The sequence below is a fragment of the Musca autumnalis genome, unplaced genomic scaffold, assembly GCF_047663935.1.
Source record: "Musca autumnalis isolate F117 unplaced genomic scaffold, ASM4766393v1 scaffold_4, whole genome shotgun sequence".
In the NCBI taxonomy this organism is placed as follows: Eukaryota; Metazoa; Arthropoda; class Insecta; order Diptera; family Muscidae; genus Musca; species Musca autumnalis.
Genome location: NW_027411977.1, coordinates 161302191 through 161329617, shown reverse-complemented (window position 1 = coordinate 161329617; position 27427 = coordinate 161302191). Strand labels below are relative to the sequence as shown.

General features: G+C 34.8%; 1 long non-coding RNA gene across 7 annotated transcripts in view; it reads right to left on the bottom strand.

Moving 5' to 3' along the window:
• The window catches only part of LOC141401392 (uncharacterized), a 45569-nt gene that overhangs the window by 16991 nt on the left and 1151 nt on the right, over positions 1–27427 (bottom strand). The window contains exons 6-7 of one of the 7 annotated variants that reach the window (XR_012412343.1): positions 26787–27371; positions 26505–26712 (exon numbers count right to left, since the gene is read on the bottom strand). This is a non-coding gene — a long non-coding RNA (uncharacterized lncRNA). Of the gene's footprint in view, positions 1–366; positions 27372–27427 lie in introns of those variants that run through there. The other 6 variants (XR_012412338.1, XR_012412337.1, XR_012412340.1 and 3 more) reach the window with 6 other exon arrangements.

Sequence of the window (27427 nt, the reverse complement as noted above, 5' to 3'; positions counted from 1 at the left end):
ACGTAATGCTACACAACATTTTTTAATTTCATGATTTTTGGTCAAGTTGGGCCCCCCAACCCGAAGTGAAATCCTGCGTACGTCCCTGTGGTCAAGTGGTCTTTCGGCGAAACTTTGCTCAGAGCAATTTTGACAAAAGTTTCAACTCAAAATTGGCTCCTGTGTTTATTAAAGCAAAGGTTAAGGAAAAGCTTGGCAATCATTATTACACTTTGGAAGATGAAGACGGCAAACATACAGGCACTTACCATAGTAAGGACATTAGAAGGTCCTTTTTCCGTCTAATTCAGTTCCAAAGTGTCCTGAATTATCAGGTTTGTAGGGGACGTTTGCAACACAACCATCGAATAAATTGAATAAGCATACTCCACTATACAAATTTTATTTCTTAATGGTTTTAATATATACACACTAATATACACACATATAACGACACTTGATTACTATGTTCAAAAGCCAGAGCCTATATTCTGTTGCATATTGTCTATAATGTTTCACGTCTCTCAGCTTCTTCATCACTCGAAATTGGCTATAAGTTGTTTCTGGGATTGATGAAATATGATTCCGCACATAATTAGTGTATAGATGGCATACGATGCGTGTCAACTTTCTTCCTGGGGTTTAACATTTTGCAGTATAATTCCTGGTAATAGAACACAAAAAGTCATCAGTTTGCTATATACTGTAATATACGAACAGCAATTCATACTTTATTTCAACTTACATATCTGTATAGTAAAATCACTAAAATGTTCAATTGTTACACCATAATCTGTGTAACATATGTATATCTGTTCCCTAGTTAAGGATATGGCACTGCAAAATACTTTCTGAATGGAATCACAACCGCAAACAAAAATTTGTTTGTCAATCGTACCAAAGTTTATCTTTCTACGGTTTATTTTGATTATGATATCTAACTTTGCTGACACATTGATTTGTTTTTGTACTATTCTCTTTTGTCAAGACACATAACATTTTTACGTGTTCCCCTTTAAGCCTAGCTGGAACCAACAATTGCGCTCAGTCTGTACAGTACACACATATGCTTGTTGTACCTCAGCATCATGCATCTATTCGATTATTTTTTTGGAGTAAAATAAGAAAATATTGTCCTTAAAATCCTAAAATAATTAATACCGTCAGAAATATAAAGCGAAAATAATCAAAATTTTATTTTAAACTCTAAAGTATTATGGTACAAAATCTGACAATCTTTATGGTATATCATCGATATGTATCTCAAAATCGATACCATTCTAGCAATTTTGACGTTTTGTCTTCTATTACATACATCAAATTCCTATAGCCTACGTCACATTTTGACAAAATTATCAAAGTACTTCCTTTTTGGATAAACCTTCAAAGTGGAAAGTTCAATTTCTTGTCAGAAGCAGCAAAGTAAATCCATATACATCCTAATATTAATTTCACGAAACATTATAATCTGAAGCAAAGAGATTTCAATCCCAAAGGTTGGTGTTTTTTTTTTAAACATGTTTTTTTTTTTGGAATCTGTGATTATTTATTATAAATTTTAAATAGATTGGGTTGCAAATCATAACTCAACGTCAAGTTACACCACCACCTTGGGCGTAAACAAGCACCATCCATTCTCGGCAGTTATAGTGTCCCATAACACAAACGGCGACCTCGGAACAGGTCTTCTCCTGCTGGCCTCTCGGCCTAAGTTCCGAGATTCTCCAAAAACACCTATTGTCAGTGTTGAGTGATAACCTGCAAATTACGCCTACTTGCATGAAACCTAAACTAATTTACCAGCAACATAAACAACCTGCAGCAACATCAAACAGTGTGACAGCAAATCAAAGAATCGTACCATAACCTTTATTTATGCAAGTGATACATACAAATTCACGAGAACCCTCGATTGTTTTGGCAATTTGTCATTGGGTGCTGTATCAAATCTGCTCATCATTGAATTGACATAGTATATCCGAACCCGATCACCATTGCATCCGGACGTGATTTTCTATAAACCCTGTTCATCACTGAAATTCCGTAGAGTCATCACAACTGGAACAGTCAAGAATTTGGTATCTTAAAGTAGAAGTGAATCTTCCAAAAACCCTATATATTGCGTCCTTTTATAATTTGATATTATGATCTCACAACCATTTGGAAATTCACTTTAAAATATCAATCAGAACGTAAAGTAAAATTTCTCATAACCAGAAAAATGCGTTACCAAGTTAAATGGGAAAAAATATTATATCATTTCTTTCAGTTTAGTATACCCATATAATGTCTATGCATATGGTTCATTCGAACGTTTTACACAAAAAGCAAAAACTTTAAAATAATATTTCAACACAAAGTTTTGACTACACTATACATATTTGTTCAAATTCTCAAATTAATATGGTTATGGAAAAAGTCAAATTATAAAAAAATCCAAATATATAACCCGTTCTAAGGTATCCTTCCCACTCATGTATCTATGAACACAGATAGAATTACGCATTAGTTATTTTAGCAATTTAAAACGTAAAGAAATCATCAATGGGCTATTATTAGAGTAAATTTGGAATTTCACTGAGAATAGAGACAAAACAAAATCAATAATTAACATCCTTAACTCTTTCACCTCTTAAAGCAGCAACAAGAAATCAACACCCGCATCCAGTTCGTGTTTGGAGGCCTTCACCATGACCGGAGAAAGGGGGTAAGCAATAACACAAAGTAATGCTCTTTATTGATATGTTGTTCTATTGATTTTGTTTACTTTTACATATATTTTTACTTGAAGAGAAGTCATGAATCAGAGACAATCACATTAAACAAATTCGTTGAGTTAAAAATCAGTCTCTTACGTTTTATTTTTTTTTTTCTTCCCTTTTTATGTTAAAACCATTATGTGGTTTCTTCATATAATTATGATCTCTCTTCAATATATATTTTTTTTTGATCTCATTGATAATGTTGCTCCAGTAAAAAAACTCATATAATTATTAGAACAATAATGAATTAACCCTTTGAGGGCCCTCATAAAACAAATCGTAAAATATCAATATATAAAACTTTAAATTATTCATACATGTAACTAAACAAAAATTATATAACATTGAGGGTCTGTAAACAAATGAATTAAATAGCCCCATAAAAACCTACTTATACAAATCATTGAAGAATAATTATATACCCTATTAGGGATGTAGTAAGATTATTTCTTCAAATGTATGTACATATGATAATTAATAGTATACTTTATAAAGTTATTTATATTCAACGCCTATATTATATGTTCGTGTACATTTTGAAGACATTGTTTATAAATAGTTTTCCCCTTGTATTTAAACGTGTTATAAATCTGTGACATAATGTAATATATAATATCGAATGATTTTTAGTTATATTTCCAAAAATTTAAACATTCATTATAATTATGCTTTGAATAAAATTTAAACTCACTATGGAATTCTGAATAATGTGAATGTCTTCTTGCTCGTATGGGTTAATTAATTAGGAGTTGAAACTTGTTAGGGTTTCTACTATAATTCTCAAGTGCCTGTAGAAAATTGATTGGCGAGGGTTATGAGGCATTTACTCTCAACATCACCTGAGAGTACCAAAAATAAGAAGCATCGACTAATATAAAATATTACCTTTAAAATCATGGTTTTTATAGAGGGGTGTACTTGGTATCGATATGTAATGTATTTCCACAGGTTATTTCTTTCAAATTTTTTCCTAAATAAATAAGGGAGTATATAATAATTGTGTAATGGGAACATGGATTGGTCAGAGGAGGACAAGAACCCCCACCCGGCTGAATCTAGACTTCCAAAAGGCTCCCGACGTCCTACCTCCTACCAAATCCCAGAATGCTTGAAAACCAATTGAAAATTGCATTCAGCACGAATTCCATTCGTCTTCATTACATAATTTGGCGCCCAACGTAAGGCCGAAAAGAATATATCCTGGTCTTTTTGGCTCTGTTTTTTTTTTTTCAGTTTTCTTAGAGTTCAATTTTTCATAAGATGTGTAAAAGATCGTTTATGATAGGATACAGGGTTCTTGAATAGTTATTAGGACCTCACTGGAAATTCGCAGGTTGAGGTTTACTTCGATCTGGCGACCGTTTGCCTCCAATTAACCTTTTCAAAATCTTTTTGAATGCCATGAAAGACATTTTTAATCTCATATAGTTCTGAATATATCTTTTATTCTTTGGGGATTTGTCGACTTAGGTATCAGCAACTGGGATATTTGAGGATTTCATTTTATTTGCAAGTGCGAATTAATGACCTCATATCAACAGTATAAGGATCAAGAATAGAACATTCCTTATGTTGGTTTGTCTGAGTTTCCATGGATTTAAGATTTGTTCTCAACTCCATAGCCTTTTTTGATATCTTTTTTAGTCGTCTGTTATCAACTCCTTTTATAGCAGTACCCATTTATATGCAAGAAACGTTCGTATTTTAATAATTGTTTTTCCTCTCAATAAACATTTCTTTAATTGAGTCGTTTCTACTGAAATCGGTTTATAAAAGTTTGTTTAGTGATCGATAGTTCACAAAAATAACTTTATATACAAAAATATAAAGAAGAGAATATTTGAACAATAATCTATATTTCACATCTTATCTGATAATATATTTGATTAAACCAATTTCGTTTACATTTGATTAAAACTGATATATGAAACAGTGTTTATATATCAAAATACCATATTCTTTAAACCCAAAACTTTTGATTCTCATTTGATATCCGAACCTCATTTCATATCCTAAAAAAAGAAACAATCTTGACATGGCAGAGGCATTACAGACTCCTCCACCGGAAGGATCTAATCCAGAAGAATCTCATCCGACAACTTCAGCATCCACTTCTTCTGCAGCATGTCATATTTGCAATGAAGTATTGGAACAAGGACAAGATTGTCTCTACATAAACGGTTGTGCTCATTATTTTCATAGAACATGCATTGAGAGCTCTTTATCCTCTTCGTCAATATGCCCTACATGTTAAAAACCTTGCGAACTCAGCGACCTTCGACCTATATTATATGTTCGCGTAGATTTTGAAGACATTGTTTATAAGTAGTTTTCCCCTTGTATTTAAACGTGTTATAAATCTGTAACATAATGTAATATATAATATCGAATGATTTTTAGTTATATTTCCAAAAATTTAAAAAATCATTATAATTATGCTTTGAATAAAATTTAAACTCACTATGGAATTCTGAATAATTTGAATGTCTTCTGGCTCGTATGGGTTAATTAATTAGGAGTTGAAACTTGTTAGGGTTTCTACTATAATTCTCAAGTGCCTGTAGAAAATTGGTTGGCGAGGGTTATGAGGCATGTACTCTCAACATCACTCTCAATAAGAAGCATCGACTAATATAAAATATTACCTTTAAAATCATGGTTTTTATAGAGGGGTGTACTTGGTATCGATATGTAATGTATTTTCACAGGTTCATTTTTTACAATTTTTTTCCTAAATAAATGAGGGAGTCTATAATAATTGTGTAATGGGAACATGGATTGGTCAGAGGAGGACAAGAACCCCCCACCCGGCTGAATCTAGACTTCCAAAAGGCTCCCGACGCACAGTGTTGCCGCTTCCTTGTAAACGTGGACAAAAATAGAAGGAGTTGACCTAGGTCGATGAATTTTTATACAAGTACTTATGCGGGCATAGGAATGAAAAATTCCCATTTTGGTCCATATCGGTTCAGATTTGGATATATCCCCCATATATATATTTCTGCGATTCTGCTATAACTCAGCCAATTTTAATTGAACCGCCTTCAAATTTAATATGCGATATTTGCTTGGGCCTCTGATCAGTTTTACCGATTTTGTTAAAAATCGGATCAGATATCGATATAGCCCCCACATATTTATATTTCCCCGATTTTGCTATAACTCAGCCAATTTTAATTGAACCGCCTTCAAATTTAATATGCGATATTTGCTTGGCCCTCTGATCAGTTTTACCGATTTTGTTAAAAATCGGTTCATATTTGGATATATAAAACGAAGCAGTCAAATAAAGTGAATTTATCCACTGAGGCAAAACAAGGATTCCTGCTCCTTTCGTACAAATTGTTTATGATGATATGGTTGTGGCTCCGAGAATCGGATTTTATAGGATGTAAACTTTGCATTTTCTAATTCGAAAGGGATGTCTGTTTCATGTACCAAATGGTCGAAACTGCAATTTGCTGCAATTTTTCTTTTTGGCTCTGTTTTTTTTTTTCAGTTTTCTTAGAGTTCAATTTTTCATGAGATGTGTAAAAGATCGTTTATGACAGGATACAGGGTTCTAGAATAGTTATTAGGACCTCACTGGAAATTCGCAGGTTGAGGTTTACTTCGATCTGGCGACCGTTTGCCTCCAATTAACCTTTTCAAAATCTTTTTGAATGCCATGAAAGACAGTTTTAATCTCATATAGTTCTGAATATATCTTTTATTCTTTGGGGATTTGTCGACATAGGTATCAGCAACTGGGATATTTGAGGATTTCATTTTATTTGCAAGTGCGAATTAATGACCTCATATCAACAGTATAAGGATCAAGAATAGAACATTCCTTATGTTGGTTTGTCTGAGTTTCCATGGATTTAAGATTTATTCTCAACTCCATAGCCTTTTTTGATATCTTTTTTAGTCGTCTGTTATCAACTCCTTTTATAGCAGTACCCATTTATATGCAAGAAACGTTCGTATTTTAATAATTGTTTTTCCTCTCAATAAACATTTCTTTAATTGAGCCGTTTCTACTGAAATCGGTTTATAAAAGTTTGTTTAGTGATCGATAGTTCACAAAAATAACTTTATATAGAAAAATATAAAGAAGAAAATATTTGAACAATAATCTATATTTCACATCTTATCTGATAATATATTTGATTAAACCAATTTCGTTTACATTTGATTAAAACTGATATATGAAACAGTGTTTATATATCAAAATACCATATTCTTTAAACCCAAAACTTTTGATTCTCATTTGATATCCGAACCTCATTTCATATCCTAAAAAAAGAAACAATCTTGACATGGCGGAGGCATTACAGACTCCTCCACCGGAAGGATCTAATCCAGAAGAATCTCATCCGACAACTTCAGCATCCACTTCTTCTGCAGCATGTCATATTTGCAATGAAGTATTGGAACAAGGACAAGATTGTCTCTACATAAACGGTTGTGCTCATTATTTTCATAGAACGTGCATTGAGAGCTCTTTATCCTTTTCGTCAATATGTCCTACATCTTAAAAACCTTGCGAACTCAGCGACCTTCGACCTATATTATATGTTCGTGTAGATTTTGAAGACATTGTTTATAAGTAGTTTTCCCCTTGCATTTAAACGTGTTATAAATCTGTAACATAATGTAATATATAATATCGAATGATTTTTAGTTATATTTCCAAAAATTTAAACATTCATTATAATTATGCTTTGAATAAAATTTAAACTCACTATGGAATTCTGAATAATTTGAATGTCTTCTTGCTCGTATGGGTTAATTAATTAGGAGTTGAAACTTGTTAGGGTTTCTACTATAATTCTCAAGTGCCTGTAGAAAATTGATTGGCGAGGGTTATGAGGCATTTACTCTCAACATCACCTGAGAGTACCAAAAATAAGAAGCATCGACTAATATAAAATATTACCTTTAAAATCATGGTTTTTATAGAGGGGTGTACTTGGTATCGATATGAAATGTATTTCCACAGGTTATTTCTTTCAAATTTTTTCCTAAATAAATAAGGGAGTATATAATAATTGTGTAATGGGAACATGGATTGGTCAGAGGAGGACAAGAACCCCCACCCGGCTGAATCTAGACTTCCAAAAGGCTCCCGACGTCCTACCTCCTACCAAATCCCAGAATGCTTGAAAACCAATTGAAAATTGCATTCAGCACGAATTCCATTCGTCTTCATTACATAATTTGGCGCCCAACGTAAGGCCGAAAAGAATATATCCTGGTCTTTTTGGCTCTGTTTTTTTTTTCAGTTTTCTTAGAGTTCAATTTTTCATAAGATGTGTAAAAGATCGTTTATGATAGGATACAGGGTTCTTGAATAGTTATTAGGACCTCACTGGAAATTCGCAGGTTGAGGTTTACTTCGATCTGGCGACCGTTTGCCTCCAATTAACCTTTTCAAAATCTTTTTGAATGCCATGAAAGACATTTTTAATCTCATATAGTTCTGAATATATCTTTTATTCTTTGGGGATTTGTCGACTTAGGTATCAGCAACTGGGATATTTGAGGATTTCATTTTATTTGCAAGTGCGAATTAATGACCTCATATCAACAGTATAAGGATCAAGAATAGAACATTCCTTATGTTGGTTTGTCTGAGTTTCCATGGATTTAAGATTTGTTCTCAACTCCATAGCCTTTTTTGATATCTTTTTTAGTCGTCTGTTATCAACTCCTTTTATAGCAGTACCCATTTATATGCAAGAAACGTTCGTATTTTAATAATTGTTTTTCCTCTCAATAAACATTTCTTTAATTGAGTCGTTTCTACTGAAATCGGTTTATAAAAGTTTGTTTAGTGATCGATAGTTCACAAAAATAACTTTATATACAAAAATATAAAGAAGAGAATATTTGAACAATAATCTATATTTCACATCTTATCTGATAATATATTTGATTAAACCAATTTCGTTTACATTTGATTAAAACTGATATATGAAACATTGTTTATATATCAAAATACCATATTCTTTAAACCCAAAACTTTTGATTCTCATTTGATATCCGAACCTCATTTCATATCCTAAAAAAAGAAACAATCTTGACATGGCAGAGGCATTACAGACTCCTCCACCGGAAGGATCTAATCCAGAAGAATCTCATCCGACAACTTCAGCATCCACTTCTTCTGCAGCATGTCATATTTGCAATGAAGTATTGGAACAAGGACAAGATTGTCTCTACATAAACGGTTGTGCTCATTATTTTCATAGAACATGCATTGAGAGCTCTTTATCCTCTTCGTCAATATGCCCTACATGTTAAAAACCTTGCGAACTCAGCGACCTTCGACCTATATTATATGTTCGCGTAGATTTTGAAGACATTGTTTATAAGTAGTTTTCCCCTTGTATTTAAACGTGTTATAAATCTGTAACATAATGTAATATATAATATCGAATGATTTTTAGTTATATTTCCAAAAATTTAAACATTCATTATAATTATGCTTTGAATAAAATTTAAACTCACTATGGAATTCTGAATAATTTGAATGTCTTCTGGCTCGTATGGGTTAATTAATTAGGAGTTGAAACTTGTTAGGGTTTCTACTATAATTCTCAAGTGCCTGTAGAAAATTGGTTGGCGAGGGTTATGAGGCATGTACTCTCAACATCACTCTCAATAAGAAGCATCGACTAATATAAAATATTACCTTTAAAATCATGGTTTTTATAGAGGGGTGTACTTGGTATCGATATGTAATGTATTTTTACAGGTTCATTTTTTACAATTTTTTTCCTAAATAAATGAGGGAGTCTATAATAATTGTGTAATGGGAACATGGATTGGTCAGAGGAGGACAAGAACCCCCCACCCGGCTGAATCTAGACTTCCAAAAGGCTCCCGACGCACAGTGTTGCCGCTTCCTTGTAAACGTGGACAAAAATAGAAGGAGTTGACCTAGGTCGATGAATTTTTATACAAGTACTTATGCGGGCATAGGAATGAAAAATTCCCATTTTGGTCCATATCGGTTCAGATTTGGATATATCCCCCATATATATATTTCTGCGATTCTGCTATAACTCAGCCAATTTTAATTGAACCGCCTTCAAATTTAATATGCGATATTTGCTTGGGCCTCTGATCAGTTTTACCGATTTTGTTAAAAATCGGATCAGATATCGATATAGCCCCCACATATTTATATTTCCCCGATTTTGCTATAACTCAGCCAATTTTAATTGAACCGCCTTCAAATTTAATATGCGATATTTGCTTGGCCCTCTGATCAGTTTTGCCGATTTTGTTAAAAATCGGTTCATATTTGGATATATAAAACGAAGCAGTCAAATAAAGTGAATTTATCCACTGAGGCAAAACAAGGATTCCTGCTCCTTTCGTACAAATTGTTTATGATGATATGGTTGTGGCTCCGAGAATCGGATTTTATAGGATGTAAACTTTGCATTTTCTAATTCGAAAGGGATGTCTGTTTCATGTACCAAATGGTCGAAACTGCAATTTGCTGCAATTTTTCTTTTTGGCTCTGTTTTTTTTTCAGTTTTCTTAGAGTTCAATTTTTCATGAGATGTGTAAAAGATCGTTTATGACAGGATACAGGGTTCTAGAATAGTTATTAGGACCTCACTGGAAATTCGCAGGTTGAGGTTTACTTCGATCTGGCGACCGTTTGCCTCCAATTAACCTTTTCAAAATCTTTTTGAATGCCATGAAAGACAGTTTTAATCTCATATAGTTCTGAATATATCTTTTATTCTTTGGGGATTTGTCGACATAGGTATCAGCAACTGGGATATTTGAGGATTTCATTTTATTTGCAAGTGCGAATTAATGACCTCATATCAACAGTATAAGGATCAAGAATAGAACATTCCTTATGTTGGTTTGTCTGAGTTTCCATGGATTTAAGATTTATTCTCAACTCCATAGCCTTTTTTGATATCTTTTTTAGTCGTCTGTTATCAACTCCTTTTATAGCAGTACCCATTTATATGCAAGAAACGTTCGTATTTTAATAATTGTTTTTCCTCTCAATAAACATTTCTTTAATTGAGCCGTTTCTACTGAAATCGGTTTATAAAAGTTTGTTTAGTGATCGATAGTTCACAAAAATAACTTTATATAGAAAAATATAAAGAAGAAAATATTTGAACAATAATCTATATTTCACATCTTATCTGATAATATATTTGATTAAACCAATTTCGTTTACATTTGATTAAAACTGATATATGAAACAGTGTTTATATATCAAAATACCATATTCTTTAAACCCAAAACTTTTGATTCTCATTTGATATCCGAACCTCATTTCATATCCTAAAAAAAGAAACAATCTTGACATGGCGGAGGCATTACAGACTCCTCCACCGGAAGGATCTAATCCAGAAGAATCTCATCCGACAACTTCAGCATCCACTTCTTCTGCAGCATGTCATATTTGCAATGAAGTATTGGAACAAGGACAAGATTGTCTCTACATAAACTGTTGTGCTCATTATTTTCATAGAACATGCATTGAGAGCTCTTTATCCTCTTCGTCAATATGTCCTACATCTTAAAAACCTTGCGAACTCAGCGACCTTCGACCTATATTATATGTTCGTGTAGATTTTGAAGACATTGTTTATAAGTAGTTTTCCCCTTGCATTTAAACGTGTTATAAATCTGTAACATAATGTAATATATAATATCGAATGATTTTTAGTTATATTTCCAAAAATTTAAACATTCATTATAATTATGCTTTGAATAAAATTTAAACTCACTATGGAATTCTGAATAATTTGAATGTCTTCTTGCTCGTATGGGTTAATTAATTAGGAGTTGAAACTTGTTAGGGTTTCTACTATAATTCTCAAGTGCCTGTAGAAAATTGGTTGGCGAGGGTTATGAGGCATGTACTCTCAACATCACTCTCAATAAGAAGCATCGACTAATATAAAATATTACCTTTAACATCATGGTTTTTAAAGAGGGGTGTACTTGGTATCGATATGTAATGTATTTTCACAGGTTAATTTTTTAAAATTGTTTTTCTAAATAAATAAGGGAGTCTATAATAATTGTGTAATGGGAACATGGATTGGTCAGAGGAGGACAAGAACCCCACACCCGGCTGAATCTAGACTTCCAAAAGGCTCCCGACGTCCTACCTCCTACCAAATCCCAGAATGCTTGAAAACCAATTGAAAATTGCATTCAGCACGAATTCCATTCGTCTTCATTACATAATTTGGCGCCCAACGTGGGGCCGAATAGAATATATCCTGGTCTTTTTGGCTCTGTTTTTTTCAGTTTTCTTAGAGTTCAATTTTTCATGAGATGTGTAAAAGATCGTTTATGACAGGATACAGGGTTCTTGAATAGTTATTAGGACCTCACTGGAAATTCGCAGGTTGAGGTTTACTTAGATCTGGCGACCGTTTGCCTCCAATTAACCGTTTCAAAATCTTTTTGAATGCCATGAAAGACATTTTCAATCTCATATAGTTCTGAATATATCTTTTATTCTTTGGGGATTTGTCGACTTAGGTATCAGCAACTGGAATATTTGAGGATTTCATTTTATTTGCAAGTGCGAATTAATGACCTCATATCAACAGTATAAGGATCAAGAATAGAACATTCCTTATGTTGGTTTGTCTGAGTTTCCATGGATTTAAGATTTATTCTCAACTTCATAGCCTTTTTTGATATCTTTTTTAGTCGTCTGTTATCAACTCCTTTTACAGCAGTACCCATTTATATGCAAGAAACGTTTGTATTTTAATAATTGTTTTTCCTCTCAATAAACATTTCTTTAATTGAGCCGTTTCTACTGAAATCGGTTTATAAAAGTTTGTTTAGTGATCGATAGTTCACAAAAATAACTTTATATACAAAAATATAAAGAAGAGAATATTTGAACAATAATCTATATTTCACATCTTATCTGATAATATATTTGATTAAACCAATTTCGTTTACATTTGATTAAAACTGATATATGAAACAGTGTTTATATATCAAAATACCATATTCTTTAAACCCAAAACTTTTGATTCTCATTTGATATCCGAACCTCATTTCATATCCTAAAAAAAAAACAATCTTGACATGGCGGAGGCATTACAGACTCCTCCACCGGAAGGATCTAATCCAGAAGAATCTCATCCGACAACTTCAGCATCCACTTCTTCTGCAGCATGTCATATTTGCAATGAAGTATTGGAACAAGGACAAGATTGTCTCTACATAAACGGTTGTTCTCATTATTTTCATAGAACATGCTTTGAGAACTCTTTATCCTCTTCGTCAATATGTCCTACATGTTAAAAACCTTGCGAACTCAGCGACCTTCGTACTTTGAGTTTAGCCCCTAAATCCCCCCAAGGTAATAAAAATACTACCAAATCCACTAGAGGTCGTGGAGCCATGGCAAAAACTTATTACACAAGAAGTACTTCCCGCAATTTATTCCAGGAAGCACAAAATCCCATCACGAACAACAACCCTTTTCCAAATGTAGATATTCCACGAACTCCATATAGAAACAATAGTATTTCGGATCAAATTCATTTGGATGCATCGCCGTTACAATATTCAAATAACCTACCTGTAGGAGTAAATACCAACAATGTTGATTATAATCAAATTAACCAACTGATTGAAGTGACAGTCGCTCGCAAACTGCAACTTTTTCCCACCATTGCCTAACAGTTCAAACAACCAAAATGTAGGTTCTAATCCTCCAATTAATAACAGTATAATACCATGTAATGCACAGAATTCTAATAGAAATTCAAATAACTTACACAATAATCACAACAACCAGAATGGGAATTCTGTTCCAAATCAAAAGATAACAGTATAATACCAAGTAATGCACAGAATTCTAATAGAAATTCAAATAACTTACACAATAATCACAACAACCAGAATGGGAATCCTGTTCCAAATCAAAAGAATCAATCTTCTAGTGGCAATTCGTCTCCTAACACTCACTATTCTTCTAGTTCTCACAGATTTCATGCTGAAAAAATAACTTCAATTATTAATAATTGGAATTTAAAATTTGACGGTTCACCAAATGGTCTACCAATAGAAGAATTCCTCTATAGAGTCAAAACCCTCACTAAGGAAACTCTCAATAATGACTTCACAGTCATTTGCAGCAATTTGAATACCTTACTGACGGGAAAAGCCCGCGAGAGGTTTTGGCGATACCACAAACAGGTTCGGTCAATAACCTGGGAAACATTTTGTGAAGCCATCCTCAACCAGTATAGGCAACTTAAATCATCATTTGATTTAAGAGAGGAAATGAGAAGTAGAAAACAGAAGCCTAGTGAGTCATACGATTGCTTTTGCGACGCTCTGTCCTCAATAGCTGACCGACTTTCAAGCCCTATGTCTGAGCAAGAGCTAATCGAAATAATAGCTCGGAACCTAAGACCTGAGATCCGTCAGGATCTTCTGTATGTTCCAATCCATTCGTTGTCTCATTTGAGGAAATTAGTTCAAATGAGGGAAAACTTTTTAAGCGACGAATATGCTCGCAAAAATCTCCCCTCACGTTTTTTTACTATAAATTCTGCCCTTCGTAAATATGTTGCCCCTGTTGAGGGTGATGAACCCTTAGATTCAGATTCTGAAATCCCACATTCAGTAGAGGCTATTCACAAGTCCGATGTGAGCCTAAAATGTTGGAATTGTGACAAGATTGGGCACCACTGGCACGATTGCCTTGAGGACAGGGCCATCTTTTGTTATGGCTGCGGGGCCAAAAGTTTACAAACCTCAATGTGCCTTTTGTCTGTCAAAAAATCAAACAAAAAACTTAAAATCAATGGGCCGTCACATGGACCCATTGTAACTGATAACTCAGAAAGAGATTTGATTTATAACCCTGACTTACCAAACACAACCCCTAATTTGTCTATTAAAAAACAGACCTCTGAATGTGCCAAATAAGCCCCTATTACTATACTGAAAAGGCCCTCTTATGATACCAATATCGTCAAAGAGACATCCAATGTATCTCGGATTATATATCCAAGACTCCCCCTCCATAAGAGGTGGGAAATATACCTTCAAAAACGGAACGAAATCTTTAATGTGTCAGCTGTTTATCATCCGTCCAAACCTAAGCGATCTACTCTACGTCTTAGACGTTTTTTCAAAGTCAAAAAATGTGTAGAAATATTCATATTTCTACAATAATTTCTAACCCTAAGGACATGCGGTACTACTCGAAGGTATCGTTCCTAGAATTTGAAGAGTATGGACTCCTTGATACAGGGGCTAATGTGAGTTGCGTTGGAGGTAATCTAGCCCTACACAACTTTTCCAAATACCCCAATTTCAAACCTACAAAAACCCACGTCAGGACAGCAGATGGTAATACACAAAGTGTATTAGGGTGGATCGATACAAATGTCACTTTTAGAGGCAAGACTCAAAATATAAAATTATTCATCATACCATCTATTTCGCAAAATTTGATCCTCGGTATCGATTTTTGGCGGTCATTTGACCTTATCCAAAATTTGTTGTCCACATCTGACATTATTGCCCTAAACAATAGTGGCATATGTTCACCAAATTTGTCAACACTTGATTGTCCCGTTGATCAAGAGGTTAAAGAATCCTCTAATGTCACGTATTTCCCTTTAACATCTAACGAAAAACAACAATTAGATGCTGTCATTAAGCTTTTTCCAAACTTCGAGCTGCAGGGTCTGGGTAGAACAGCGTTAATAAAACATTCCATTGATGTTGGCGACGCAGCGCCTATAAAACAACGCTTCTATCCAGTCTCGCCAGCTGTGGAAAAGCTTATGTTTGGAGAAATAGACAGAATGTTGAAGTTGGGAGTGATTGAGCCATCCACAAGTCCATGGAGCTCCCCAATGAGACTTGTGGTGAAGCCAAATAAGGTGCGTCTCTGCTTGGACGCCCGAAAACTGAACGCGGTTACCAAGAAAGAAATATGAGGGAATTCTGTCCAGACTGCCAAAAGCCAATATCATTTCAAAATTGGACCTGAAGGACGCATTTTGGCAGATAAGTCTCGACCAAAAATCCAAAGCATTGACGGCATTCACAGTTCCGGGAAGGCCGCTATATCAGTTTGTAGTTATGCCTTTCGGACGGTGCAATGCCCCTCAAACAATGTGTAGGTTGATGGTCGAGCTTATTCCGCCTGAATTGCGTCATTCTGTGTTTGGTTACCTGGATGATTTGGTTATAGTCTCAGAGGATTTTCCCTCTCACATAGACATCCTTATGCGAATTTCCTTTCAGTTCCGTAAAGCTAATTTAACCCTAAATGTATCAAAAAGTAAATTTTGCGTAACTAGCGTAAATTACTTAGGATATATTATAGGAAATGGCGGAATAACCACGGATCCGGAGAAGATTTCTGCAATTTTAAACTGGCCAGTACCAAGGAACTTGAAACAAGTTCGCGGGTTTCTTGGGTTAGGTGGCTGGTATAGGCGGTTCTTGCAGAACTTCTCCACCGAAACATTCCCCATAACTGAAGTCCTTTCGACAAAGAGAAAATTTCAATGGACTTCCGAAGCCCAAATTGCATTTGAACGGGTGAAATCGTTGTTAACCTCGGCTCCAGTACTGATCAATCCCGACTTCTCTAAAAAATTCTATCTTCACTGCGATGCTTGTGATTTCGGGATTGGAGCAGTTTTGGTACAACACGACGAGGATGGCAACGAGAAACCAATTGCTTTCATTAGCAAGAAATTGAATAGCTCTCAACGTAACTATTCAGTTACAGAGAGAGAATGCCTGGCTGCGATTGAAGGAATAAAGAAGTTTCGATGCTATTTGGAATTACAGGAACTCGAGGTGATCACTGATCACTCCAGTCTTCCGTGGCAGCAAAAGCCCATGATGTTCCCGTGGCTTCCCACTGTGGAATGGCCAAAACCCTTGAATTGCTAAGACGGACATTTTTCTGGCCTGGAATGGTACGAGATGTCCGAGAATACATTAGGAACTGCGAAGTCTGCAAGACAACAAAAGCCCCGAATATGGTCTTAAAACCACCAATGGGTAACATAGTCGAAACATCTCGTCCATTCCAGCGCCTCTACATTGATATATTGGGTCCATACCCTAGAAGCAAATCGGGACATATAGTGTTACTCATAGTTTTGAATAACTTATCCAAATTTCACTGGATTTGCCCTGTACGCAAATTCACTCCAGTGTAATCCAAGATTATTTGGAGAAACAAATTTTCCACGTCTATGGTGTCCCTGAATATGTAGTAAGTGATAATGGGAGCCAGTTTCGTTCTAATGAACTGAACGCTTTTCTGACATCGCTGGGTATAAAACATACTTACACGGCATTATATTCACCTCAAGCAAATGCCTCAGGGCGGGTGAATCGCTCCCTTATCGCGGGCATTCGCGCATATCTTAAAAACGACCACAAAGAGTGGGATCAGAAACTGACCGCTATTAGTTGCGCTTTGCGTAATACGGTCCATCAGTCCATCAAATGCTCTCCCTATCATGCCCTATATGGGTTTGATATGGTCACCCACGCCTCCACATATGACCTGATGAGAAAACTTAGATTATTAAACGAGCCCAGTGTCACTCTCCAACGAGATGATCAACTTCAAATAATGCACCACGACTACATTCTGTTGCATATTGTCTATAATGTTTCACGTCTCTCAGCTTCTTCATCACTCGAAATTGGCTATAAGTTGTTTCTCGGATTGATGAAATATGATTCCGCACATAATTAGTGTATAGATGGCATACGATGCGTGTCAACTTTCTTCTTGGGGTTTAATATTTTGCAGTATAATTCCTGGTAATAGAACACAAAAAGTCATCAGTTTGCTATATACTGTAATATACGAACAGCAATTCATACTTTATTTCAATTTACATATCTGTATAGTAAAATCACTAAAATGTTCCAATTGTTACACCATAATCTGTGTAACATATATCTGTTCCCTAGTTAAGGATATGGCACTGCAAAATACTTTCTGAATGGAATCACAACCGCAAACAAAAATTTGTTTGTCAATCGTACCAAAGTTTATCTTTCTACGGTTTATTTTGATTATGATATCTAACTTTGCTGACACATTGATTTGTTTTTGTACTATTCTCTTTTGTCAAGACACATAACATTTTTACGTGTTCCCCTTTAAGCCTAGCTGGAACCAACAATCGCGCTCAGTCTGTACAGTACACACATCCTTAAAATCCTAAAATAATTAATACCGTCAGAAATATAAAGCGAAAATAATCAAAATTTTATTTTAAACTCTAAAGTATTATGGTACAAAATCTGACAATCTTTATGGTATATAATCGATATGTATCTCAAAATCGATACCATTCTAGCAATTTTGACGTTTTGTCTTCTATTACATACATCAAATTCTTATAGCCTACGTCACATTTTGACAAAATTATCAAAGTACTTCCTTTTTGGATAAACCTTCAAAGTGGAAAGTTCAATTTCTTGTCATAAGCAGCAAAATAATCAAAATAATCTGAAGCAAAGAGATTTCAATCCCAAAGGTTGGTGTTTTTCTTTAAACATGTTTTTTTTTGGAATCTGTGATTATTAATTATAAATTTTAAATCAAAATCATAACTCAACGTCAAGTTACACCACCACCTTGGGCGTAAACAAGCTCCATCCATTCTCGGCAGTTATAGTGTCCCATAACACAAACTGCGACCTCGGAACAGGTCCTCTCCTGCTGGCCTCTCGTTTCGAGTTTCGAGATTCTCCAAAAATACCTATTGTCAGTGTTGAGTGATAACCTGCAAATTACGCCTACTTGCATGAAACCTAAAATAATTTACCAGCAACATAAACAACCTGCAGCAACATCAAACAGTGTGACAGCAAATCAAAGAATCGTACTATAACCTTTATTTATGCAAGTGATCCATACAAATTCACGAGAACCCTCGCTGCTGTATCAAATCTGCTCATCATTGAATTGACATAGTATATCCGAACCCGATCACCATTGCATCCGGACGTGATTTTCTATAAACCCTGTTCATCACTGAAATTCCGTAGAGTCATCACAACTGGAACAGTCAAGAATTTGGTATCTTAAAGTAGAAGTGAATCTTCCAAAAACCCTATATATTGCGTCCTTTTATAATTTGATATTATGATCTCACAACCATTTGGAAATTCACTTTAAAATATCAAACAGAACGTAAAGTAAAATTTCTCATAACCAGAAAAAAGCGTTACCAAGTTAAATGGGAAAAAATATTATATCATTACTTTCAATTTAGTATACCCATATAATGTCTACGCATATGGTTCATTCGAACGTCTTACACTAAAAGCAAAAACTTTAAAATAATATTTCAACACAAAGTTTTGACTACACTATACACATTTGTTCAAATTCTCAAATTAATATGGTTATGGAAAAAGTCAAATTATAAAAAAATCCAAATATATAACCCGTTCTAAGGTATCATTCCCACTCATGTATCTATGAACACAGATAGAATTACGCATTAGTTATTTTAGCAATTTAAAACGTAAAGAAATCATCAATGGGCTATTATTAGAGTAAATTTGGAATTTCACTGAGAATAGAGACAAACCAAAATCAATAATTAACATCCATAACTCTTTTGTTTCAACCGAAGTTGCAGTTGTTTCTAGATGAAATCGGCGAGTTTTTTTCAAATCCCGGTCCCGGTTTTTCTCTATCAGCTCTTGTGTTTGAGATATAGCCCAAAATCGGTTTTTATGAGTTTAACCCAGACTTTCGTTATTTTCGGATACAAACAAATATTTTTTGTGGGTTTTTCGACATTAATATATTAAGGAGATGTTGTAATCTCGATACAAATCGTTTTTGAAATAGTTGTGGTGAGTATATATCAAAAATATATAGAAAATATACGACGGACCTTGTAAAAATTGCATATTTTGAGTACTTTAAGCTGTAATTACGTCATCGGGAGAAGTCATAGGATCTTCATATGGCAATAAGAAGCATCGACTAATATAAAATATTACCTTTAAAATCATGGTTTTTATAGAGGGGTGTATTTGGTATCGATATGTAATGTATTTCCACAGGTTAATTTTTTTTACAATTTTTTTTTCTAAAAAAATAATGGAGTCTATAATAATCGTGTTATGGGAACATGGATTGGTCAGAGGAGGACAAGAACCCCCCACCCGGCTGAAGCTAGACTTCCAAAAGGCTCCCGACGTCCTACCTCCTACCAAATCCCAGAATGCTTGAAAACCAATTGAAAATTGCATTCAGCACGAATTCCATTCGTGTTCATTACATATTTGACACGCTCCCGTACAGGCGTAAAGTAAATGGCGTAAGGAAAATTTCCCAATATTGCAGACATTAGTGACTATATAACGATGAAAAATTTCAGGTCATAGTGTAAACTACCTCTAAGTTTGGTCGAAGTCGTCAATCTTCGAGTGCCAAAATCTTCAAAATCGTCAAACACAATAACTTGTATTCCATTTGAAAATTTTGCCTTTTAGTGCGAAGATCATTTTTAATATTAATTTTTTATTAATTTCTCGTTGGAATCGAGCTTAATGACCAATGAAGCAAGTGAAAAAGGAAAGCCGAAGATTCGAACCCGCACAACCACCACTATGTGACATGCATGTTTGCCTGCTGTGGACCGGCTTCTCTGTCATCGAACTTTTCTTCTTTCAAATGCATTTCGTTGTTTTTTTACAACAACAATGGGTATTTGACCATTTGACTGATTGAGTTTCAGCCTTTATATCAACTCAGTAATGCGAGATAAGAGGTAGTTTACACTCTCTATCAATGTCATATGACACGAAATAAAAACATTCGATATATACCCACGCAGGCAATGTGGAGACGTAATTTTACTGCATTTTTGCTGGTATGGACGCGTAAAGTAAATGGCTTAAGGAAAATTCCCAATATTGCACACATTAGCGACTATATAACGATGGAAAATTTCAGGTCAAATGACATTGACAGATAGTGTAAATTACCTCTAAGTTTGGTCGAAGTCGTCAATCTTCGGGTGCCAAAATCGTGAAAATAGTATTTCAAAATCGTTAAATACAATAACTTGTATTCCATTTGAACATTTTTGACAACAATCGGTATTTGCCCATTTAGTTGACAAACGCTTAAGGTCTGCACGCACAGAAAAAATATTTTTCGCTTTTGTTGGAACAAAAATATATGTTTTGGTTCCAAAAATGTATTTGTTTTGTTCAAACATTGTAATCCAAATCCAAAAATACCATCTTTTGTTCCAAACATAGAAAACAAAAACAACTTTCGAATTTCCGCAATATTGTTAAAATCGTTAACAATACCGATTGTAGGAACTATCATAATCTAATTTTGTTTACAAAAAGTATTGTCAATACAGAAAACCAGCCCAGAAATTTTTGATTTGAGTGCATATACTTCTCATATACACTTTTCGCATAACTTGGATATAAATGTCGCGTATAATATTGCAATCATTGATGAACACAATACATGGTTTGCTGCATTGGCTGACAACAAAGACAAAAAAAAGCCACAAGAACCCACCACAACATAAGGAATAATTAAACACCATAACAAACATGAAAAGGAAAGAAGAATGAAACAAAACAGAAACAAATAAAAACAAGAGTCTCACAAGTACATACACACAAAAACAAAGGTAAAGGCAGCATGTCATACAAACACACCACAACTCACCAAAATTGTTTTTTCAACACGGCATCGAATAGCGAGAGAAGAGAAACAAATTTTCGAAGAAAAGAGAGAAATATTGTTCAGTTGACACAAACTATTTTTGGATTTACAATACTACATGAGGAATCCAACAATATGTTAACAATACATATTTTGCTCTTGGAATATTGTTGGATCAAACATATTTTTTTTCTCTGCGTGTGGGTATATATGCTGCCTCGACTGGTTGCCTTGCTTTCCTACTTCATTTCTGACATAATACAAATAAAAGAATAAAGCTGAAAACACATACAACGTTTGAGTAAATTTTGTGTTGGGCGTTGAGAAAAAAACAACAAGAACAGGGCGACGCCGAAACCAAAGTCCAGCGTTTATCTGTTTGTCGGCATATATTCCAAATGAATTTGAATTTTTCGGCATCATGCCCAACAGTGTAAAAACGGCCAAAACGACACAAAACTTTACCCAAACGTTGTATGTGTTTTTAGCTTAAAGAAGGGAGTGCAAATTTCGGACAGGGTTGCCCTTTTATTCTTATTCTTTTATCAAAAGCAAGCATGGTAAGCAGGCGAGGCAGCTTATGTATCCAGGCCTTTAAGGTGAGAACAGAATGAGAAATGCATGCTTATCCAAGCCTAACTTTACGTAAAAGAATAAAGGGGAGGTACTACCTAATTAAAATGCGATCTTGCATTTCTTTATTCTGTTGCATAAATTCAGGCGTGGATAAGCATGAATTTCTCATTCTGTTCACACCTTTAGCGCTGCCTTTGAAAGTAATGAGTTTGGCTCTGAACGCTAAAGATGAAAACACATCCAACGTTTGGGTAAAGTTTTGTGTCGTTTTGGCCGTTTTTTCATTGTTGGGTATGATGCCGAAAAATTCAAATTGGTAATTGAGATTGTGCCAGAATCATACAATACGAATGTAAGAACAGCATAAGGACCGCTATTTTAGGCAAAGTGAGATTGATAGTGGAATACAAAGATACAGAGAAAGAAATTTGTTTTTATTTATGCCCAGACTTCGAGCAAAGCCTATATTTGGACATAGACTTTTGGAAGGCTTTAAATTTAGCACCGGATATAGTCAAATTTAATGAGATCGATATCTTTCTCATCGATATCGAAAAGACTTATGCGAAATTTGCGGAAGATGTTAATTATGCAAAGGAAATACACATCTTAACAGAAGACCAGAAAGACAAATTGAAGAAAGTGGCAGATTCGTTTCCATCGTTTGAGAAATTGGGTCTGGTACATACTACGCTGGAACAAATGGTTTACGAGAAAATTGACAAGATGTTGGAGCTTAAAGTTATCGAAGAGAGTGAAAGCCCTTGGAATAATAAAACTGCGATTGTCAGAAATATCACGGTTACACTATAGCTTTTTGCCGGGTTAACCCACTTCATGAGGATTTATTTGCTTAATCTGCTCAAATCTGACCAGATTTGCCATACAAAAATTAAATCCTCTCATGGCTGGGTTTATTTTAAATGCGGCACAAATCCACCAAAAATACAGTGTTGTATTCGGTATTTCTGCAAAAAAATCCAACTCTACCCAAAAAATGAAAAAAAGTTGCAACTGTTTTTGCAACAGAGTTTGTCGTTTTTACACGTTTACGATTGGTCGCATGAGATTTTATGGAGTTAATAAGTCTAAAGTTATTTGGAAATCATAATTTTTTTTTTTTATTTTTTTTTCATTAGACACTTTTTTAACAAAAAGTACGATTGATACCATGATACAAAAATGGATCCCTGTGTGTAAAATATACCAATATGAGCAAAGAGGGGACGATATCTCATACGAGAAATTGTAAAAGTGTAACACACGACTTTATTAGTTATTTTGTATGTATACGTAAACAAACATCAGCTGACAGTTTATATACTCGAAAAGCTAAGTGTAATTAGCAAAGATTAACCCACTGGATCTATCAAACCCAGTGGGTTAACCTTCAATAGTGTAACCGGGGTAAAAGCCAGGGAAAAACCTATTCTGCTTACATGCACGGAAGTTAAATGCTGTGACTATTAAATATGCATATCCCTTGCAAAATATTGACGAGATCCTAAGCAGAATTTATAAGTAGCGTTGACTTCAAGTATGCATTCTGGCAGATAGAGTTGGACGAAGAGTCGAGCCCCTATACGGCTTTTTTTATACGGCCGTCCATATGGGCTATGCAACGCCGCCCAACGTCTTTGTAGCCTCATGGACAAAGTTATACCCTCACTCAAAAAGGCCAACGTATTCATATACTTGGATGATTTATTAGTAATATCTGAAGATTTTGAAAACGGAATCTTTAAGACGAGCTAATCTTACAATTGGTCTGAAGAAGAGTATGTTCTGCTTCAGAGAACTGAAATATTTACGGACACGTTGAAGAAAGCACCCAAAAACCGAAGAATTGAAAGTTGCTTTGACGACAGCTCCAGTTTTGAGGCATGTGATTTCCGAAAACCCTTTTTCATTCAATGTGATGCTTCTGAATATAGTATAGGGGCTGTGCTTTTTCAGAAGGGAGAATAGTAGGAAGAAAACCCTATCGCCATTTTCTCAATAGATTTAGACGATTTAGACCCTATGTGGAGTTACTGAAGTTTACAGTCATAACGGACCATGCCAGCTTAAAATGGCTGATGGGAGTAAAAGACCTAAGTGGGAAGGTAACACGGTGATCGCTAATTCTCCATGTCTATAATTTTGAAATAAAACACCGTAAGGGTTAAAAAAATGACGTGGCCGACATATTATCTCGTCTGGAAGTGGTGGAAGATATTGAAGCAGTGGATGATCTCTTCGATTTTACACCACAGAGTGAAAGTACAGAGTATAAAGAGCTCATAAAACATGTACAAAACAATAAGACAAAACTGCCCGACATAAAGATTGAAAATGGTTTAATATTCAAACGAACGAAAACAGATATTGACTCTGAGCTAGAAGAAGAAATGCCAGCTATAGATTCCTGAATCGTTAACATAACTTCTTATAGAAAAAGCCCATAATGAGGTAACGTGTGCACATGAGGGCACAGCAAAAACGCTACGCCGTCTAAAAACAATTTGTGAATATTTGTGAATTATAGAGAAAGAAGTAGTGACGGAACGACCTTTCCAAACGTTATATATGGATTTTTTAGGGAAATGCCCAAGGTCAAAGAGCGGTAAACCTATATTTTTATCGTAGTCGATGACTCTCCTGAAAGCCATGAGGGAAGCCCCCACAATAAATGTAGTGATATTTCTAGTGCAGGAAATTTGTAGAAAATTTGGTGTTCCCGAAACAATACATACTGATAGTTGGGTACAATTTACGGCAAATCTTCAAAGACATGGTAAAAATGTGCAAAATAAACCATATACAGCTCCGCACTCGCTACAGTCAAACGCATCCGAAAGGCTTATTCGGAAGAAGATCATAGGGAGTGGGATGCATACCTATCAGAAATCGAATGTGCATTAAGGTCGTCCGTGCATTCGGCTACGGGAGTTACCCACTTTGTTGCATTGTTTGTTTGTTTTTACAAATTAGCAAGACAACTACAATCAATATGCGATCATAAAATATCTGAGCTGGATAGGAAAGAAAGACTAGAGCTCATCAGGGAAAATATTGTTAAAAATGTACACGAAGCTTACGAAAGAAGTGCAAAATGCGAGTAAAATTTACACCGGTTTAAGAAGCATACCAGAAAAACCAGGTACTAAGCGATTTTGGAAAAAATATTAACGCTAAATTTTGTCGTAAATATATCAAATACATAATTGTCAAACCTGTGGGAAATAACATGTATGAAATTGAAGATCTACCAGGGAAACCACAGGGAACATGTCACGTGAAGGATTTAAAGATGTAGTGACAAATGTAACATATTTCGGCAAAGTTTTCAACAAATGGGTGAGTGTGAGTGGCCAACATGATTCCGAATAAAAGTTATGTAGTCAGGATCTGGTCCCCATAAAAAGCTGCCCATTAAACGTTGCAGGTCGGAACGGTGTAGGGATACGTAAAATCGATTTCGGTTAATCGATTAATCGATTATTAGCCGCAAAATTTCTAAAAGTCGTAGTCGACTATTGACTGTGCGAAAACCGGATAATCGATTTTTCTTAATCGACTTTCGAAAAACGGAGTCAACAATTATTCGTAGTCGACCATTAGTCGTAGTCTATTATTATTCGTAGTCGACTATTAATCGTGGACGACTATTAGTCATAGTTGACTATTAGGTGTGCTAAAACCGCGTAGTGGACGGTACTTTTTTATACATATACACGTCATGGATCGCATCAATGAAAATGGTCGATTATATTCGATTATAATCGGTTTTCGGCGATTAACGAATAATCGAAAGTCGACTTTTAGTACACTCTCAAATAATCGACTAACCGAAAATCGAGTTTTAAGTTTTTCACGAAAACCGTATAATCGAAAAACCGATTATTGCATTCCACTGCGTATCCCTAGAACGGTGACATCGCGGACCTAGGACAGTTAGACTATTGTGGTAGATGTCAGTTAGCTTCGAACCATCCAATGTTTTTAACTAATGCCGATAATACTAACAGATGTTCACTAAAGTCTACTCGAGCTTCCTACAAGGATTTCCAAATCAATGGCCAAATTACAAGTTCGAGATGTAAAGGGAACATAAAGCCAATAAAGTTTTGGCATAAACCTTCCGGAGGTAGATAATGTTCTCACATAATGCCCAAATAATCAGTAAAATTAATTTTTTATCAAACAACCTGCCTTATATATTAATTTTCCAACCCAAAATATTTAGAATGAATTAAGATGACCCAACCCTCTACTTAATCCAAAGATAACGACATTATAAAATGTTTTACTATAAATCGGCGGTACGGTTTTACAAAAATAGATCACCATATGGTGGGTAATACTGTACTAATAAATGTATTAAAAAATTGGGACAAATGTTTTAAAATTAGGTTTGATTGAAATCTATCATTCTTTTTGAGACTTAAAAAATATTTTTACATTATCCTACGTACCTTTTTATAACGTTCCTATGAAGGTCGGCCATTCAGAGTTCTGCTAACAACTTTTGACAACAAACATAATAGATTGTTCATTATTGTGATTTGATTTCCTTTGTATTTTATGTCACAATAATGTATTTGACAGCAAACTAAATAGTCAGGGCTAACTAGTTTGGGCTGAGTGTCCTATTATTCAATATTTTCTTGCAAATTCAATTTTCTGTAACAACAGTATTTTTTTTTTTTGTAAAACGGATAATTGTAATATATATTCAAACACTATTAATAACATACCTTAATAATACTCATCGTTCTTATTGAACTCACATTTACTGTCACCAGTGCGGTTCTGGTAAAACAATGGAAAACGTGTTTTAAATTTCCATATCATTTGAAAGTACTACAGGTATTTTCAATGCCAAATGCTATGCTAACCAAAAGAATTATTGACTTACTTCAAAAATTAATTAGCTTCAGAAATTGTTCCAAATAATATAGGCCTGTCCACCAGGCACACAACCAACATATCCCCCCCCCCCCCCCCCAAAGGCTTGTATGTCCCCCACGATAAAGCACACACAAAACATGGTTATACAAAAAACACCCTAATATGCGAAATGTATCCAACATAAGTGTTATCGAAACCATGTTAGTCTGTCTACCAGGCACAAACCAGACTTGTTGGAATGTGGCAATACAAAACCGCGTCTGTCCACCAGACATACACCACCATAAATTTCAAAGTAATGTATTTGTGAGCGTACACCGGAGTACACAACAAATGATTCCACAAATGGCTTTAAATAAAAAACTATTGGCTATATTCCCATCAAAAGTGCATACTCCCAGAAAAAATACAGGGCGGCTTATCCAATGTTACTGAAAAGCAAAATAAAAAAGTGCAATTAGCAAAAGTGTTACCTTAACAGAAATAT